The sequence below is a fragment of the Scomber scombrus genome, chromosome 20, assembly GCF_963691925.1.
Source record: "Scomber scombrus chromosome 20, fScoSco1.1, whole genome shotgun sequence".
NCBI classification, from domain to species: domain Eukaryota; kingdom Metazoa; phylum Chordata; class Actinopteri; order Scombriformes; family Scombridae; genus Scomber; species Scomber scombrus.
Window position 1 is genome coordinate 10,662,477 of NC_084989.1, and position 17,500 is coordinate 10,679,976.

At 40.6% G+C, this 17,500-nt stretch overlaps 1 pseudogene; it reads left to right on the forward strand.

Moving 5' to 3' along the window:
- Positions 1–17,500, forward strand: part of LOC134002638 (trichohyalin-like) — a 96,838-nt pseudogene that overhangs the window by 54,849 nt on the left and 24,489 nt on the right.

A 17,500-nucleotide genomic window follows, 5' to 3' on the forward strand; every position in this document is an offset into this window, starting at 1 on the left:
AACTTTTTTCTTTACCTTTCACTTGATCCAGTCTGTTATTGTATCTAACCAAGTCTCGCGAGAGAGAGTTGAGTTGTTGCAATCAGACAACGGTGGAAACGTGAGTGAGAGTTGGAGAAAGGAGCGCCAGGAAGAGTTTGTTGCACTGGAAGCGTAGCCTAGCGTTCAAAGTCATGGCTGAAGATCTAGCTGATTATTTAGCTGTATTCCTGCAATAACTCAACTCTTGCAAGAGTTCAGAGCGAGACTTCACCTTGAACAACATTTGGTTAGACTCAAAAACAAAATCGATCAAGCGAAAGATAAAGAAAAAAGTTTTACTTCTCTGCAGGGATCCTTTGCATAATGTTATCAGACACGTAAAATAACAATATGAGCATGTCAGTGACAAAAACAAGCACTTTTAGTGGATAACATTGATAGTGGCACTATCGGCCCAAAGGATTGGCTGTTTCACGGCTGCCGACAGAAGTGCTTGAAATATCAAACATTGTTGTCCCCATTAGTCACTTAGACATGAAATGATGGGAAAACAGGATCCACATTGAAAAATCCAGAAGTTTCCATTTAACACGCCAGCATTGTGTGCCTGCAGCTTCCTCACTGGGACTTCAGTTTAAGAGTATGCACTCATAGTTCTTCTGTAGAGCACATTGGATAAAATAATTCAAATTGCATATTATTTGAAATGGACAAGAGCGGCTGGGGGGGGGGGGGGGGGGGGGGGAGTGGGGCAGTAAGAAAGCAAACAAGAATGAAAGGAGACAGAAAGAGCAGTACAGTGAAAGGTAAGCAGTATTGTGGAAGGTTGTTCAAGCCTTCAAGGTTGGACTTGGACAAACATTGGTCCTGCTCACAATGCTTTACAACCATCAGAATAGCTTACTGATTTTTCTCTCTCCCTGCGTTCTTTCTTGATGTCGCTTATTGCTCATTTCTTTTCTTGCCTTGCCACTTCTCCCTTTCATCCCCCCCTCTGTCACCACCCCCACCCCCAACTGTTCAAATATTATTTCTCCCCCTTCTGTCGTCCTCTCCCCTCTTTTTTCTCCCTCTCTTTATCTTGTCATTGCCTGTCAGTAGGGATTCTATCTGCACTGAGTGTTGTGTGCATGCGTACATGTGAACACATTGAGACTGAGATACACTTAAGAGCTCATTGATTTAAAAATACCTTCGATATTGGAGGTCCCCCTCCTGCAGATTCGTTCAGGAGCTTATCACACACACGTAGACATCCACATAGAGACATGCATAAACCAAAGCTCCACTCCAAAGTTTCTCCTTAAACTTTGTGATTGACCTAGTTAGCGTGGTCGTTTTGACAAGTGTGTCTGTTTTGACACGACATCCCTCCGGTGTTTATCAGCATCCATTCTGCCTATCACACGCTCACATTGGGAATTCACGTGCACACACACACACGCGCTCAAAGATAAATCGAGCTAAGATTTAAAACTGGCAGGAAGTGAGAGTTGTATTTGCTGTGGGTAAGTGGTATGACTTGTATTTGTAACATGAATAAATGCCCTGGTCATCTTTTTTTGTTTCCACTATGTATTTGTATTTTTTTAATCTGATGTCTATAGATTGCAAAACATATTACTGCATTATTGCTGTCCAGGGTTCTACATCTATGTATGAGTGTGTGTACATGAGTGCTCATTTGTGATTTAGCCAGTATGTGCATGGCAGTGTGTATGTAGTTTTTTTTTTTCCTCCCTTGCCGTAGCTCAGGTTGAGTGTGTTTTAGCGAGCCTGGCCGCTGACAGCCAGAGGTGGGAGGTCCAAAGAGCCAAGTTAACTCCATCAATCCCCTCGGACAGTTACAAACGAGCCCTCAACTCTGGTCAAAACAATCCCTGGATCATGCAGGACGGACAGGCGGGTGGGGAGGGATGGAGAAAGAGAGAGCAAGCGTTTGACTCAATTTGGCATGAAGGACTGTTGTATAAATAGAAAGTGCTAGCTTTGTCTGCATGAAATGTGTGAACCAGTAATAAATGTGCAGCAAAAATTAGACAAAAAAGGTACAATGTTTTTATTTATTTTAAGACAAGGCTGTGATCGTATTACTGTGATCTTATTAGTATCTACATACAGTAAATTTGTTTGTACATATTTCAACAGAGCACATTTCCTGCATCCCAAAATGGAAATAAAATTTGCCCAATTTGTAGGCGATCTGGTTCTCCTTTCAACCTCAAACAGCAAATTCTGAACATTTCTGACCAAGAAAAAAAAAATCCATAAATAAATTAGAAACCTTTTTAACACATGGCAGATACCTGGCAACTTTGACTGACCTCAGAGAGAAAACTTGACAAGATACAGACTCGATGAACTCAAAGAGAACAGATAAAGAAGTCGATAACGTTTCCCCAGCAAACTTGTGAGGACTCACAAATGAAAGCACGTGCAGACTTGCACGCACACACACATTGGTGCAGAACTGAAGTGGGTAATTAGGGAAGGTCACCAAGGAAACAGACAAACACAAGCAATTGTCAGGCATGCTGTACTGTATACTCAAGAGAAGCATAAACAACTGTTTCTTTGTACTGTATGTATCATCATCCACCCACCACCACAGTTACCTTAAAAACAAATCTGATAACAAGACTGGAATATTTTATCTCAAGTTTTGTAAACAGTGACCTAAGTTCCCCAGTTTCCTGAGATACAGTTTGTGCTGACAATAAGGCTTGAAAATAATATTACATTTTCAAAATGTAATCAAAAGGAGCATCTGTGTTTTGCAATTAAAGATGCATCTTGCAACATTCTTAATCTGTGAGAGAAATGTGTTTTTGTCCTCCAGATTCAGAAGAGGGAGATTAAGATGTGCGCACTAGTCAAGGAGCTTGCAGAGAGTAAAAAGCAGCATTCTGACTGTCAGAAAAAGGTAAAGAAAATGGTCTCATTATTCAGACAGATTTTTTTAATGCTCATAATTCATTTTGATTTTCTTAATTTAAGTTGATGTTTAATGATAAGTGAATCAAGATCAGAATCAATGTAATTATACATTTTGTGTATATTACTTAAGATAATGCTGAAAGGGTGTGGTCTTATAATAAATATTGTTTTTTTATTTGTTTGCTACCTAGGATCTTATTTAAAGTACATTTTCAGCTTTTGTTTTCTTCATGTGTAGGTATTGGAGTGCTCTGATGCAGCTGTATTTGTGCTGCTTATTTTCACTTTATATTTCTTAGTTGCTGGGTCGAGAGACGGCTTTGGAGAAGCTATGTGAGGAGAGGGATGAGCTGAGAGCCCAGATGGAGGACAAGAGCAGGGAGTGTGTCCACATCAACCAGACCAAAGAGAGACTAGAGGCTGACTTGGCTCTGAGCCATGAGAAACTCCACACCTCACACCTGGAGGTTCATTTCTATCTGTGTCCGTGTGTATGTGTGTGTTTGTGTGTGTGTGTGTGTGTGTGTGCGCGCTTGTCTGAGCAAAAAAATCTCACTGTTGTCAACCTCATATTTAACTAAAGAAACATAATGGCCAAAATTCCAACATGTTTTACTGGAATTAATCAGAAATGACTGGAATTTCCTGCGTGTTTAGGTTCGAAGCAGAGATCAGTTAATTCTGCAGTTGAGAGCTGAAATGAAGACAGCTGAGCAGACGCATCAAGGGACACAGAAACAGGTGTGGTGGCTTGTTTGTGCCTGTTTGTATTTTTCCTGTCATTTTGATTCATTTATGTCCTTAGCGGGGCTTATTTGTCTGTATTTCTGTTTGTGTATGTGTCATTTAAGCATATTTACTGGTTTTAATATTGCAGTTTTGACAGATTTTATGCTGTACCCGCTGAACAAAGTACAATTTATTAAATATCATATGTGTTTGTATATTTAGTATGAATGTTAGAGTGGACAAAAAGAACAGATAAAATGTTTTTATTTGTTAAGGGCCATGGTGTGCAACTAATTTAATTTCTCTCCTTTTTCTTATTGCCAGTTTGTTCTTTTCTCATATTCCAACTATGCTCCATGAGAAATAAGTTGGGTTTTGCAAATTTGTTTTATTTTTTTGGATTTAAATGTGTGTTCAGGCTTTTTAGGGAGCATTACAAGGGCCCTTAACCTGTCCTTCTATTTTTTGTTTTTCCTTTAATATGCCAAGGCTAGGCTGAGCGAGCACCCATGTGTTTTTTATTTGGGTTTTTTTTTTCCCAACAATGCCCTGCTTTACACCCACATCCACCCGAGGGAAGTGCCCAAACCAACTACAGTCTTCTACCGTTGGCAACTGAGCAGCTCCATTAGAGCAGTGGGAGGCATAGCACCTTGCTCAAAGGCTCCTCGAAAGTCGGAGCTGAGGAAAGGGGAATCGTTACTCATTCATGTCTGCCGTGCCCACATTTTCCCATCTGGTCGCTGAGACTAAACTGGGAAACTCTCTGACTCAAGCCTGATTCTTTCACTTTTAGGCTGTTGCCGCCCCCTCGCTGTCTTTTCTGTCTATTTGTGTGTGTGTGTTTGTGTTTGTGTGTGCGTGTTTGTGTGTGCTTTGTATGCCTACATAAAGTTTCTTTAGTTGTTCCATCTCCATCTTTTCAGTTTTCCTTTTCCCCTCTCATCTTGCTCAGGTGGTAACACTGGAGGGTGAGGTCAGACGTTTGAACCAAAAGGTCAGAGGTCACCAAGAACAGACCTGTCAGTTAACCGAAAAGGTGAGAGATACTGAGCGCCTTAAAGACCAGAAGGAGAAAGACCAGCAGCAGCTACATGATCAGCTCTGTATTAGTCAGCAACAGGTAACAATCTCATCTCCTCTCCTAGCCATCTCCCCTACAGGTGAAATCTCTAATAAAATCTATAGATCAGTTGAACTCTGACCTCACATGAATGATGCAGAACGCTGGAGCTGCAAAAGCGTCCTGCTTCACAGCCGATTGAAGCAGAGCAACTCCGAGCTCAGCCAAATACAGAGCAATCTGAAGGATAGAGAATCGGAGGTCATGGATCTCAAGGACAGTTTAAATCAGCAGCGCACAGCCACAGAGAAGCCAAGCTTTTGTGTGTTCAGTTGTCAGTCATTTGAGCCATGAGCCTACAGTAAAACAATCCACTGTGTTAATCCAGTGAACATAAAAAGAAAAATCAGATGCACTAATGCGTCTGAGTGCGTGTGATCTAAATCACACTAGACAATCAAATAGTCAGTCTTCTGCCAGGGACAACAAACTGACCTGTTTACAGCAGACAAGCTTTATTTTGCAGTCAACTCATATATATCCCCGTCTACATCATCGGAATTACCAAACAAGACAGGATGACCCCTCTGTTTGTCAACCTCTCACATCCAATTGGTCCCAAACATTAATACAGAAAGGGAAAGATAGACCAAGAGATTCAAAAAAAGAAAAGAAAAAAACGAGGAGAATAAAGTCATTATCAACCAAGGACGGTCATGTGACAGCCATGAATACTCAAACGGCAGGCCAAATGACGTTCATCAGGTCATGAGGGTCAAAGCGATGTGTTTTCCATCATATTTAATGAGGGTTGTTTGATTCCTCAAAGCACAAGCTCCTGATTATGGTCACAAGAAAGCCATGGTGTTCCCATTAAGCCTTGTTATGAGGCCTTTCATCCAGTGACAGAAAGAAATGCTAAATCCACTAATAGTGTGTGGACTGTTGGGTAGTGAATACATTAAAGTGAAAGAAATACTTTAACAGAGAGGGAGAAAGTAACATATGAGGCTATAATAGGTAAAGTTCACATATGACACCTCACTTTATATTGTGTATGGGTGTATTTCATTGGATAAAACATTCACCATCACACTTTACTACAATCAAGTGTGCCTAAACTTGAGCTGAGTCAATGGTTTTAAACAGTCCGTGCACATGGTCATACACCTACACAGGCTGTTCAATTTTTGACTCTAAAGTAGAGAGCTAAAGTTAGCGTGCACCTCCATCCTCTCCTCTCCTCTCCTCTCCTCTCCTCTCCTCTCCTCTCCTCTCCTCTCCTCTCCTCTCCTCTCCTCTCCTCGCCTCGCCTCGCCTCGCCTCGTCTCTTCCTTTGCATGAACACCTTTTCTACCCAGTCATGCTACCATCCAGCAAGTGTTACCCTTAGAAGGGGCCGAGCTAATCCATGGTTAAACCAAGCTGCGGTGAACCACTGAAATCTAACTAGTTGGCTGTCATTAGTTGTAAACCCTCATGTTCTGATCCAGATTACAGCGGGATTAACGTGGATGAACTCAAGCTGAGTGTTAGAGCGGGTTTAACTTTCTCAACCTCTCCCCTTGAAAGGTGAGCTACGGTAGGATTCCTAGTGTAACACCAGGATTAAGCCCGGTTTCACTTCCTGGGTTCCCCTTTCATTATGGCAGAGGTTACTATAGAGCAGCACAGTGTGTTTCACCATGTTAGGCAATGCTGTATACTTGATATACATGTTTTTTTAGTTTCACCATATGTCTATATACTGCATCTATCTGTTTATCTTTTCTTTTTGGCACATAGAGTCCTGATTAAGCATAATGTTAAATGCTTTTGGTCATAAGTCAACTCCACCAGAATTTAGGGCGACAGCAGTTCCACTAAATTATAGAGCAAATATTTATTCTACATCTACATGCATACTGCATTCGACTGTTTTTGCTTTCAGATTGAAGCATCTGAAGAGAAGCTGAAAAAGCAGGAGGTTGAGCTGGAATTTCTTCATCAGCAGCTGAGAGCAGCCAAGGAACAGCTGAAAGAGGCCAGTTTGCAAGCCGATGAGCAGAAAGAAACGGTCGCAACTGTTAAACAAAAGTACACAGCAGCAATAGAGAAGGTGCATAAGGTGCAAAGGAGGGTGGAACTTTTAGAAGAGGAGCTACGGTATTCACAGCAACAGGTAGATAATGTTTGATATCATTTAGATTGTACTATATAATAGCACCAGACTATTAACATGATATTATTTTTGCTTGCTCAGTGCCCCTAAAGAAATTTCATCAGCTTTATAGCAATTCTACATTTTATGTAACATGTCTTCAGTCCTGTGAGTGACCCTGCAGTGTAAAACATATTTAATTGCCCCATTCACTTTGTTTAATTGGCAGCTGAAAGAGTCCCAATTAGCAAGTCATTCAGTGAAGGAAGAGCTGGCTGAGCTGGAGCGGCGGTACCATGAAAAAGTTGGCCAATGGGAGAGCTCGCAGGAGGCTCTCGACCAGTTGACAGATGAGCTCCAGGCCAATCAGAATCAACTGAGGGACAGCCAGCAAAACGTTGACCACTTCAAAAGCCTGATGGGTACCCTGCATGAGCAGGTGGACATGCTCAAACAGCAGGTCAGGCCACATGTGAACACATGGCATAAGCATAAATTCAGGCACACACACACATACAGTATATATGTGCAGATCTCAGTTAGTGTGTACCAGTAATGAATATTTAAAAAAAAAAAAAAAAAAGGTCACTCAATGATTTTGGAATATTCCAATTTAAAATACAATTTAAACTGCTTAAAATTGTGTGCTTCTTTGTACAGGTTATTTTCTTATATTTCCTGATTGGTAGCTGATCATGGTAACATTTTGGATTGTGTGTATAATGTTAATGTTAACTCAAATTCATATCTTCGTGTGCCTGCGTTTGTGCCCAGGTGCTTCCCAGCTCCGTCGATGCGTAAGCGGGTATATGCCTCTCTGTGCAAATGTCATTGTACACGTGTGTATGTGTGTGTACAAGTGTGCGTTTGTGCATGTGTGCGCTGGCGCATGTCACTTAATATTTTCTCCTCTTTCTTTCTGTTTTATATTTACTACATCAGGCAACAAATGAATCATCTTTATTACAGAGAAATTTAATTTGGATGAACTTAACTGCTGCCGCCAAGGTCAGACGGGCAGAATGTCATTTTAATCCAATCAACTTTAATCTGTTGGTTATAAAAGAGTTAGGCTGTTGAAGAATGGCTGTATCTCAGGCCCTTTATTACACTGGCTAATGACTTTGATTGTGAGGCGCCTATCAAGAGGTTAGGAGTTCTTATGGAGCTTCACGTCCTGCTAATTCTCTACCTCATGCCACTGTTGGGCTCAGCTAATCCTATGATCACTGTTTACAAGAAAATCTAAAAAGTGAAATATTTTTATAAATTTAAACATGAATATTAAATCACTGTAGAAGTTATAGCAGTTCATAGTTGAAGAAAAATGGAAATAGAAATGGAAAGCGGCACATGGTCTGAATTTAGTATCTTGCCATGCTATCTCTGTTCTAGTCCATTTGTATTCGGACTTGGGAATGTTTCACTCCAACATAAATTGTGTCTCCTTAGATGTCTACTTTTGAATTAGTTAAATCATTTTCCTATATAAAAGACAGCATATAATAGACCAAGATTGAGGGTAGTGATACATAAAGCACTTTTCTTTTTTCTTTTTTTTTGCACAATGAACGTGCAGTATTCTTAGCATTGAGGCGCATGGTCTTTTTTTTGGAATATGTTTATAATTAAAGAACCAATGCTAAGAAGCCTGTTGGAGTTTCACAGACTAGATTCATGTGTTAATGTGGTGTGTTTTGAAGTTTGTCATCTTTGCTTGGAACATCAAGGCCATGTGTCTGTGTGCTCTGCAACAAATCAATACACAAATGAGTGTAATACATAATGATGTGTCTCCTTAATGGCATATCAATGTCATTGTCATTTATTAGTAAACCAGAATGCATATAATCTGTTGAAATTAAATTCATTATACAATAAATGCGCCATTTTGTTACAGTTTTTAGATCCGCTACTGATTTGTTTAAGGAGGAAACTGTGTTGACTGCAGCATCTTTATAAATATGTTCCTTGATAAAGGACGGGATTTATAACTGAATTCCTGCTGAGGAGGATTCTTATTTTATTATGTTAACTGCTTATATTTTCAATGTTGCTCTGTTCAAATAAGGCCACAAAAAACAAGGATTTTTTTTAAATATTTGATTTGCTCTCTACCCTTATAGAAACTGATGATTGAGTGTGACCTAAAGCTGTATCAACAGAGTCATTCTCATTCTGATGAGGAGTACCTCAGCCTGCTAAGACACAGACAGCAGCTACATAAGGTAAGGCCATAGGTTTCCTACACGTAATACATTGCTCTTTTTCTGGATTATTATTATTCTAAATTAATTGAATTCATTCACTGCAAAGTGACATTGAAAGATTAGAAAATTAGCCTTCATTTTACTGTCATTCAAAAGTAACACAGGTTCAGATTGACACTGACAAATAATGCATAGGCTACATTCCACTACTTACAGTTTCTGTGTGTGTATGTGTGTGTGTTTTAGCGCTGTACTGAGCAGGTCGAGCGCCTTGCGGAGTGTGAAAAGGCTATTCTTCAGATGAAGTCAGAGCTGGAGAGACAGTAATAACGGAGTCTATAAAACTCTCATTCTCCTCTGCTGATCCTGGTTCTTGTCCTTGTCTCTCCTCTCATGCCCTTCCCATATGCCTCCACCCCCACTCTCTCTTTCATTCTCTTAACAGTCTACTTATCAAGTGGCACACAGTAACTTTATGTTCCATGCTAAATTTAACACAATTTGTACAAATCATTGATTTTAATTTAGCTCATATAATTAATTTAGTTATCCTTTTTTATGTTGTTTTGTTGAAGAATTTTTTTCTTCACTGTGTTCACTGCACTGCTGTATGCTTACACATCAGTTTAGACAGGCCATCAGGCAGTCACTGTTCGCTGTTCTCCCCATAGAAATCAGGAAAAGGCGGGTCTGAAGCAAAGTCTTGTTGCGTCCCACCATACACTCCTAACCAATCGCAGCCAGCTGGAACAAGAAGTGACACGCCTTAACAAGGAAGTTACACGCTTAGAACTTGAGCTGGTGGACACCCAAAAGGTATGAAAGTAATCTGCTGACCTGTCCTTTAATATAGTGACAGCCATATTATTTTGACTCTTTTCCCCACTACTTTTACATTCAGACTGAGCTACATCCGTTGTTCTTACACGTTGCTTATGCATTGCATCTCAGGCCAAGAGCATAAGCTCCATGGAGGGGTACTCAAAGCACCTCCACATCCACCAGCACCACACACCAACCACTCATGTGACTGTCCTGTGATTGCCTGGCAGAAACAAATTGCCTTGCCATTAATTAAAGCACCAAACGGTGCCAAGGCTGGTGAATTGACTCCAATTAAGAGCTCAATGGGACACTAAATATTCAAATTACTCAAAGTGGTGACTGTAGCCTGGCAGAGTGCCAACATCGCTGGCAGTCATAGACACATCCTTCGTGTGTGTATGTGTGTGTGCATAGCCTTGTATGCGTAGGTGGAAGTGGGAACATTTGAGTTTACACATTAATTTGCGTGTATACAACTGATACAGACATCATGCTTACTATCATCATATGCATACACACGCATACATCCTCACAAACACATGCACATGTAGGCAACCACGGTATATTCTCCTCTTGCTGTCAGGCCTTGTCCATTCATTCAGCCATCTTCCCTGTGGAATATCACATAATGAGTCTGTACCATGTAAGGACACATGTATAGAATGCTACATCTATATTCGTCACATGCATTATGCATATACACATCATTAATCTATCATTATGCATATATACATAATTATACAAGACTTTAATGCTTTACATGAATGCTCACTCATACATACTCTGGCTGAGTTCAGAGCTATTGACAATAAAAGAGTTTTGAAGGAAACACAAAGAGAGAGCAACTAAAAACATTTGCATAATATGACATATTGGGTGAACCAATCACAAGTAGACAAGTATTAATACACATGTAAACACCCAGAATACATGTTGGACGTTGATTACGGTTGCTCAAGCCACATTCACAAATGATCACACTTGTGTATACATACAGAACAGTCTGTAAGCTGAACATGAATCCATCCATAACTGCTGTGAAGGACGTTTGAATACATTTGCAGTGTGCTGAGTGAACAATTGTATGCCTTCAAACCTCCTAGCACAACTGATTTTGCCTATGCAAAACAGCTCTGCCAAGATTAAAGTTTGCATCTGTAGTGTATATGGCTTGGTACCTAATGTCTAGACACAATCTAAAAAGATGCTGTGTCTGGTCCATAAACACCACATGTGTGTTCACATTAAAAACACACTCATTCTCTGTTCATCTCGGCCCTTGTTTATGCTGCAGGTACACATGACGCTCCTCAGGCAGTCAGAGGAAGAGCTGATGGAGGCCAGGCAAGAGGCTGCGAGAAGGAGCAGGAAGGTGGATGTTCAGAAAGGAGAGGTGCAGAGACTTCAGAAAGAGATACAAAAAGAGGAGGAGAAGGTGATGAGCTCCCTCAGAGAGAAACAGAGCCGGAGCAGTTACATCAGGCAGCTGAGCCAAGAGCTTGAGGACCTACGAAACAAGCATCAACTGACAGGTAGCAATCAGTCAATATATCCATCTGTTCCTTATGTTATACATCTATCTGTCCATTTATGCAGCCAGCAAATAGCTTTTCACTCAACCAGATACACATATAGAGTGTATACAAATTCCCCCATTCATCAGTCAAATATACGGTTATTTTGCCTCTATTTGATAGTGATTGTAGAGACACTGTGACAGAGAGGAGGGACAACATGCAACAAACCAGGGCGATGATAGGATCAGCGTCTTAAACCCCTAAGCAATCTAGCAGGGTTTTGCCCAATTTACTTTTTAAATAAAACCAGCATTTGACCAGTGACCACTGAGGATTTCGCACCTGCACAGTTAAGTAAATGGTGCACAAGCAAATAGTTAACTTGATAAATCTATAGAAGTTACTGTCACTTTGATTCACTAGTTGCCCTGATTTTCTTGTTTAGTTGCTGCTGAACTTTTGGTCAATGGTCATCAATATCCTATGGCATGTTAAAGGAGCAACAGTATACAGTGTGCCATGCCTTTTGTTGCAGAACCAGCCACACTGCTGTTAGCTCAATCAGTTAGCTTAAATTAGCCAGCAGTGGTAGAGCAATGTGGTGATTCAGTTGCTAGCTGTCTGCACGCAATGTTAACTTAGACACACACACACACACACACACACACACACACACACACACACACACACACACACACACACACACTGTAGATAGAGGTTTGATTTAATGGTGCACTGCTTTAGCTGTATGGTAATGATCTGGTTTATGTGTGTGCGCATGTGCACGGTGGTCGCCTTTGTAGTAGTGTGTCAGTGCAGGAATGGTGATGGCTGGGTCTCTCTGGGCACAGAAATGTCTCATTAAGAATTAACGTACACATCTACGGTCACGCCAGGCAAACACCTCACATACACACGCGCGAAGCCATTTCTCCCAACTCCCACTGCTTTAATTAGCACATACACACTTGCTCTCCGAGGTACAAATACACACACAGACACACACACACACACAGACACAGACACACACAGACAGACACACACACACACACACACAATCACCTATTGTCCGCAGAGAGATGAATCTGAGGTCTCTCTCTGTGGCAGACAGTGGCTGGCTCGCTCGGTGAACACTGCTCATTAACAAGATAGAGACAGAAGGACAGCGCTGTGTAGCTTGGCCTTTGTCTGTGATCAAAACGCATTCCCCCAACTCTATGCTCCATACAAAACCACATATTATTCAGCTTTTACCTACAGCAAATACAATCCAGTAACGTAGAGCCTATTGTAATGACTTAAGAAGAATAAAGATGCATTATTATAACAAAGGGGACATTGTTTACCTGGATATAGCAGTGGCCTGAATAGACTGGGTGAGGAGTCAGCTTGAGAAATTACTGTCATGAACAAAAGGCCTTTTTATTAACATGAAGCCCTTGTCGAGGATTTTTCTGTATTATGAAAACATCGCCTTGAGTGGTGATGATTCTTTTTGTTGCTTGATAACAGCAGATCTGCTCCAATAGCAGTATTGAAGTAGCAGATTTGAAATGAACAGGTTAGAATTCAGCCTGTTCAAACAGTACGTACTACAGGCACAAAGAGGTATAAAATAATTTTAAAAGAAAACATGCAGAGGTGTGGAGGCTCATCACAAAAGTGAATAGTCACCAAAATCATTTAAGACCCCACTGCATAATTTCATTTATTTATTGTTGTTGACGTGTCGTAATACCATATAAAGTAGATATCCAGTCATTAATCTATCTCTGCTTTTGTAAAATTACAGAATTATTAATCTGGTAAATATCACCACAATAACAGCAAATATCATCTTAAAAAAATTCCCTTATTATTTTTTACTGCTGATTAAGAAATTGGCACTTTTGTGGTCTCTATCTCAGCCTTTCTACTTGTAAGGCGGCTTTTCAGGTGACAAGAAATTGGCAGCGTGTTACCTAAACCCTTCAGTTAACTGGGTGTTTACATAAATGTCGTCAGGATGTGATGGATATTATATTAAAAGGTCTCTTTGGCCAGATAGAGAGAATGTCAGAGGAGGAAAGAAACAGAGGATGGGAGGATGAGTAGGGAACCAGGGAAGTGTCACAAGGATGAGATTGAAGCGTCTAAAGGCAGCTGGATTCAATCAGACTGTGTCAAGAGAGGATGGAGAGACGGGAAAGAAGCGGGTGATTAAAAAGGAGTAGAAAAAAAACTCCTTAAACATTGCGCATGACTGTATATGTCAAATTTATCGTCACTATTTGACAACAGGCATTTTCTGTGTGATTCTCAGTTCAGTAGATATTCTGTTTCCTACAGAATACTCTAAAGTCCACAAAGTAAATCCTGCAAAACTTAATAAGATACATACAATATTAAAAGTGTACCAGTGCATATGTTGTGGAGAATTAAGTGTATACAGTTTAGTATACAGCATATGGGTGATTAGAAATAAATACTTAATGTACATTGCAGCAGATATGCTGGATTCAAAAGGGAAATGATCATTTGTGGCATATTTTTTAAACTTTAGTGTTATTGTAATGCAATTAGATAGGTGTAAATAAATAGAGTTTGTTCATAATATATATAATAGCATACGGTATGTGGTAGACTCTGAACAGCTAGTTAATTGTTTTTTGGGGAAGAAAGTTTCCATAAAACCTACCTGTGACATTATGTGTAAACTATTCACAACATGGCTGATAGCGTCGTCTTGCATCTTAAATAAGACGTGTTGTAAGTTTGGCTGTAATGTGAAATAAATGTGATGCTGTGTGACAACAAATGAAATAACTGCATAAACAAAAACACAATATCCATATTTCCACACTCCCACTAAAACAGAAATGTGATATTACCACCCCTCTGTGCTGCTGATGTGCATCTGCCTAAAGATGATGAAATCATTATCGTGTGCATGTGCGTGCGCGCATGTATGTCTGTGTGTGTATGCGCGTGTGTGTGTGTGTGCTTCTATCCAATCTGGATCCCTGGACGCACACGTGCACAGGCCTCTCTCCTCCAATTCACCTCTATTACTAGCTATAATCCCATTTCACACTCTATCGATCCCCAAAACTGTTGTTCACCGGAACCAGCAGCAAACACTGGCATTTCTCCCCATCATTTCTACACCATTGTTCTTTATTACACAAAGAAGCCCCCCTTTGTCTCAGAGCAAACTCAGCCCCGCTGAAATATGAATTATAAATGTATGGCTAATAAAAGAGAAGGGGGAAAAGGATAGAGAGAAGGGGAGAGAGATAGAGATAGAGAGAAGTGGTTGGTAGAAACATCAGAGAAAATGACTCCTTTACAAGAGTCTATTGATCAGTTTCTATCAAAGGGGGATGTCAGACATGAGATTACCTGGCAGTTTGAGCATTAGGTGCCGTGTGTTATAGCCCCGGGCCCTTGTACCGCTGCCAGAGGATTGTAAATAAAGCGGAGAGGAGAGAGCAGAGGGGAGTGTGTTGGGGTGTATGCTTGTGTGAGTTTTAGATTCTACGTGTGTGTGTGTGTGTGTCAGTCTTTGTCAGTGTTCACTGTTGTGTGCATTTTCTTTTTTTCTTGTGGTGTATTTGTGTGCATAACGTTGTGCGGCTGTGTGCCTACACCTTTTGGCTTATACCCAAAAGCAGTGTTGCAAGCCCATGAAACTTCAGAAAGAGAGAGAAAGAGTCTTGGGAGGCTTTGGGACGTCTCTCGGGAGCACCTTAGCCCGCTACGAATCCCGCAACAAAGCCAAAGGAAGCCCTTATGAAGCCTTATGAAGCTTTTATGAGGACCAGGCAGGGCCCAGCCTAGCCCCAACTTCTGATTCTGGGTTAGCCGGGTTTTCATCCCTCTCATGTTAAAGGTTAGCTGTGAGAGCAGGGTAATCTGACTGCAGATCTGTGATTACAGGCTGATGCTGTATGATGGGCTTTGAAGCTCATATGAAGGCGTTGAGAGGGAGAGATTGACAGAGAGTTAGATTATGGACTAATGTCATACCTTAAGTTGTGAAGCCAGTATAAAAGGGTCAAGAAAGTGAGAGGGTAAGGGGACCCAAGATCTTAGATTGTGGACTAATGTCATAACTTAACTCATGAAGCCACTAAAAACAGGTTGTAAAAGACCCCAGACCTTCAAATATGGACTACCATTGTACTTTAAGCTACTATGAAGTGAGATATTCAGAATCCTCTTTGGATCCTCATTTAATGTGGAAAATTGTGGCAGTATTTGGTCATCAATCCCTTCTAAGCTAAACACACCCCCAATCTTATCTATTGTCTGAAGTAAACACCTGGTGTGTGCATGTGTTAGTGCGGCGGCTTGCTCTCTGCTGTGTATCTGTTTTTATATAGTTTTAGAGCAAGCTGTCCGCCTCTCCACTTCATTTTTGTGTGTGTGTTTCAATTTCAGTGTCAGTGCGTGTCTGTTCCTCTGCCCATGTGTGTTTAGGTGCAAATAGAAGTATTTGTGTAATTGGTCAGTCTATGTAGCTAATTGCTCTCTCTGTGGTGGGAGGTGTCACTGAGGTCACCTCAAACTAATGCCTTGAATGCGAATTTGATCCCCATCTCAAGTTTTCACATCTCTGCTTTATTGATTATTGAGATTCATAGCAAACTTTCACCTTGAGGTTCAGTAAAATAGCCAATGTAGGGTGCATACATACACATACACAAACACACACACACACACACACACACACACACACACACACACACACACACACACACACACACACACACACACACACAGACATATAAAAGTGTTTGTGCATTGTTAAATATTTAGCAATTTCAGTTACCGCTTCAATTTTCCTCTGGCTTCAGTTTAAACAGTTTGGATGCTGCAAAACCATAAATTAATCATAGTTTTATTAAATGTAGATTTTCTTTTCTGTATTTCTTGCTTTCTGGTATTGGTTTTAGCCTCTTCACCATTCAATCTGTCCCGCCACTGCCATAACAGCGTGGTGCGTGGCCCTAAAAGCATTACAGCAATGCCCTAAACATTTCTCTACTTCTATTTCTCACACTCAAATACACATGCACGCTCACAAAGTCAAGGTCCGTCCTGTAAATATTCAACAGACACACACACACACACACACACACACACACACACACACACACACACACACACACACACACACACACACACACATACACACACACACACATACACACACACACACAGGAGCGCCAACACCTCTACATATTCAATGCACACACCTTCTCAATATTCACTAGCCTTGGCCACCGATGGCTGACAGTTTATGTTATATTCAATGAATACTGAATTTAGTGAAAAGGTTTTAAGAGCTATGAAGAAACATTGACTCACAAAACAGCATACATAACAAAAAATAGAGGAAGGAAGCAAATCCGAAATTTTAAATTCAAACTCTAAAGGGCCTGCAAAAGTAAAGCTAACCAAATAACCTGACTAGTGGTTTATTATGCACCCGCTCACTGTGGTAAACTACTAAGTGTAAGACAATGGGGTTTTATTGCATGTAGACGGAGGAGAAGGCTGAAAAGTGAATGTGATTGAAGGGCTGCAGTCAGGAATATGAGCTCAAGTGGCCTCCTCAAGGTAAAGAGTGCCATCTATTGACATAGTTGGGGAGCGCTTCTTTTTTTTCTCCCAACAAAAGGGCTGCTGCCCCGTCTGAGTGTAAGCAGCGCAATACATTCACTCCTTCCTTCTTTGCCTCTGAAAGGCATTCAGTTCTTCTTCTGTGGAGTTTTTCATTTTGCTTTGAAGTTGACTTGCAGTTCGTATCTTCCCACTCGTGCTGAACTTGACGAGAATCAATAATCACCTCTGTGTATGCATGTTTTGTAAATGATTCTATTAATCTCAGTCTGATAAATGATGTGAAGTATCATGTAAATCTTTAGTCATATTTCTTTTAAATACAAGACACAAGAGTTGACACTAATTTATTAATATCTTAACTGGAAATCTTCTTTTTTTCTTGTCTTATGGCCATTTGAATTAGGTCTGCTCTCTAATGAATCTTAACCAAGAATGTCAGAAGTGAACTATTGCTCTTTATCTCACACTTTTCTTTTTCTGTCTCTCT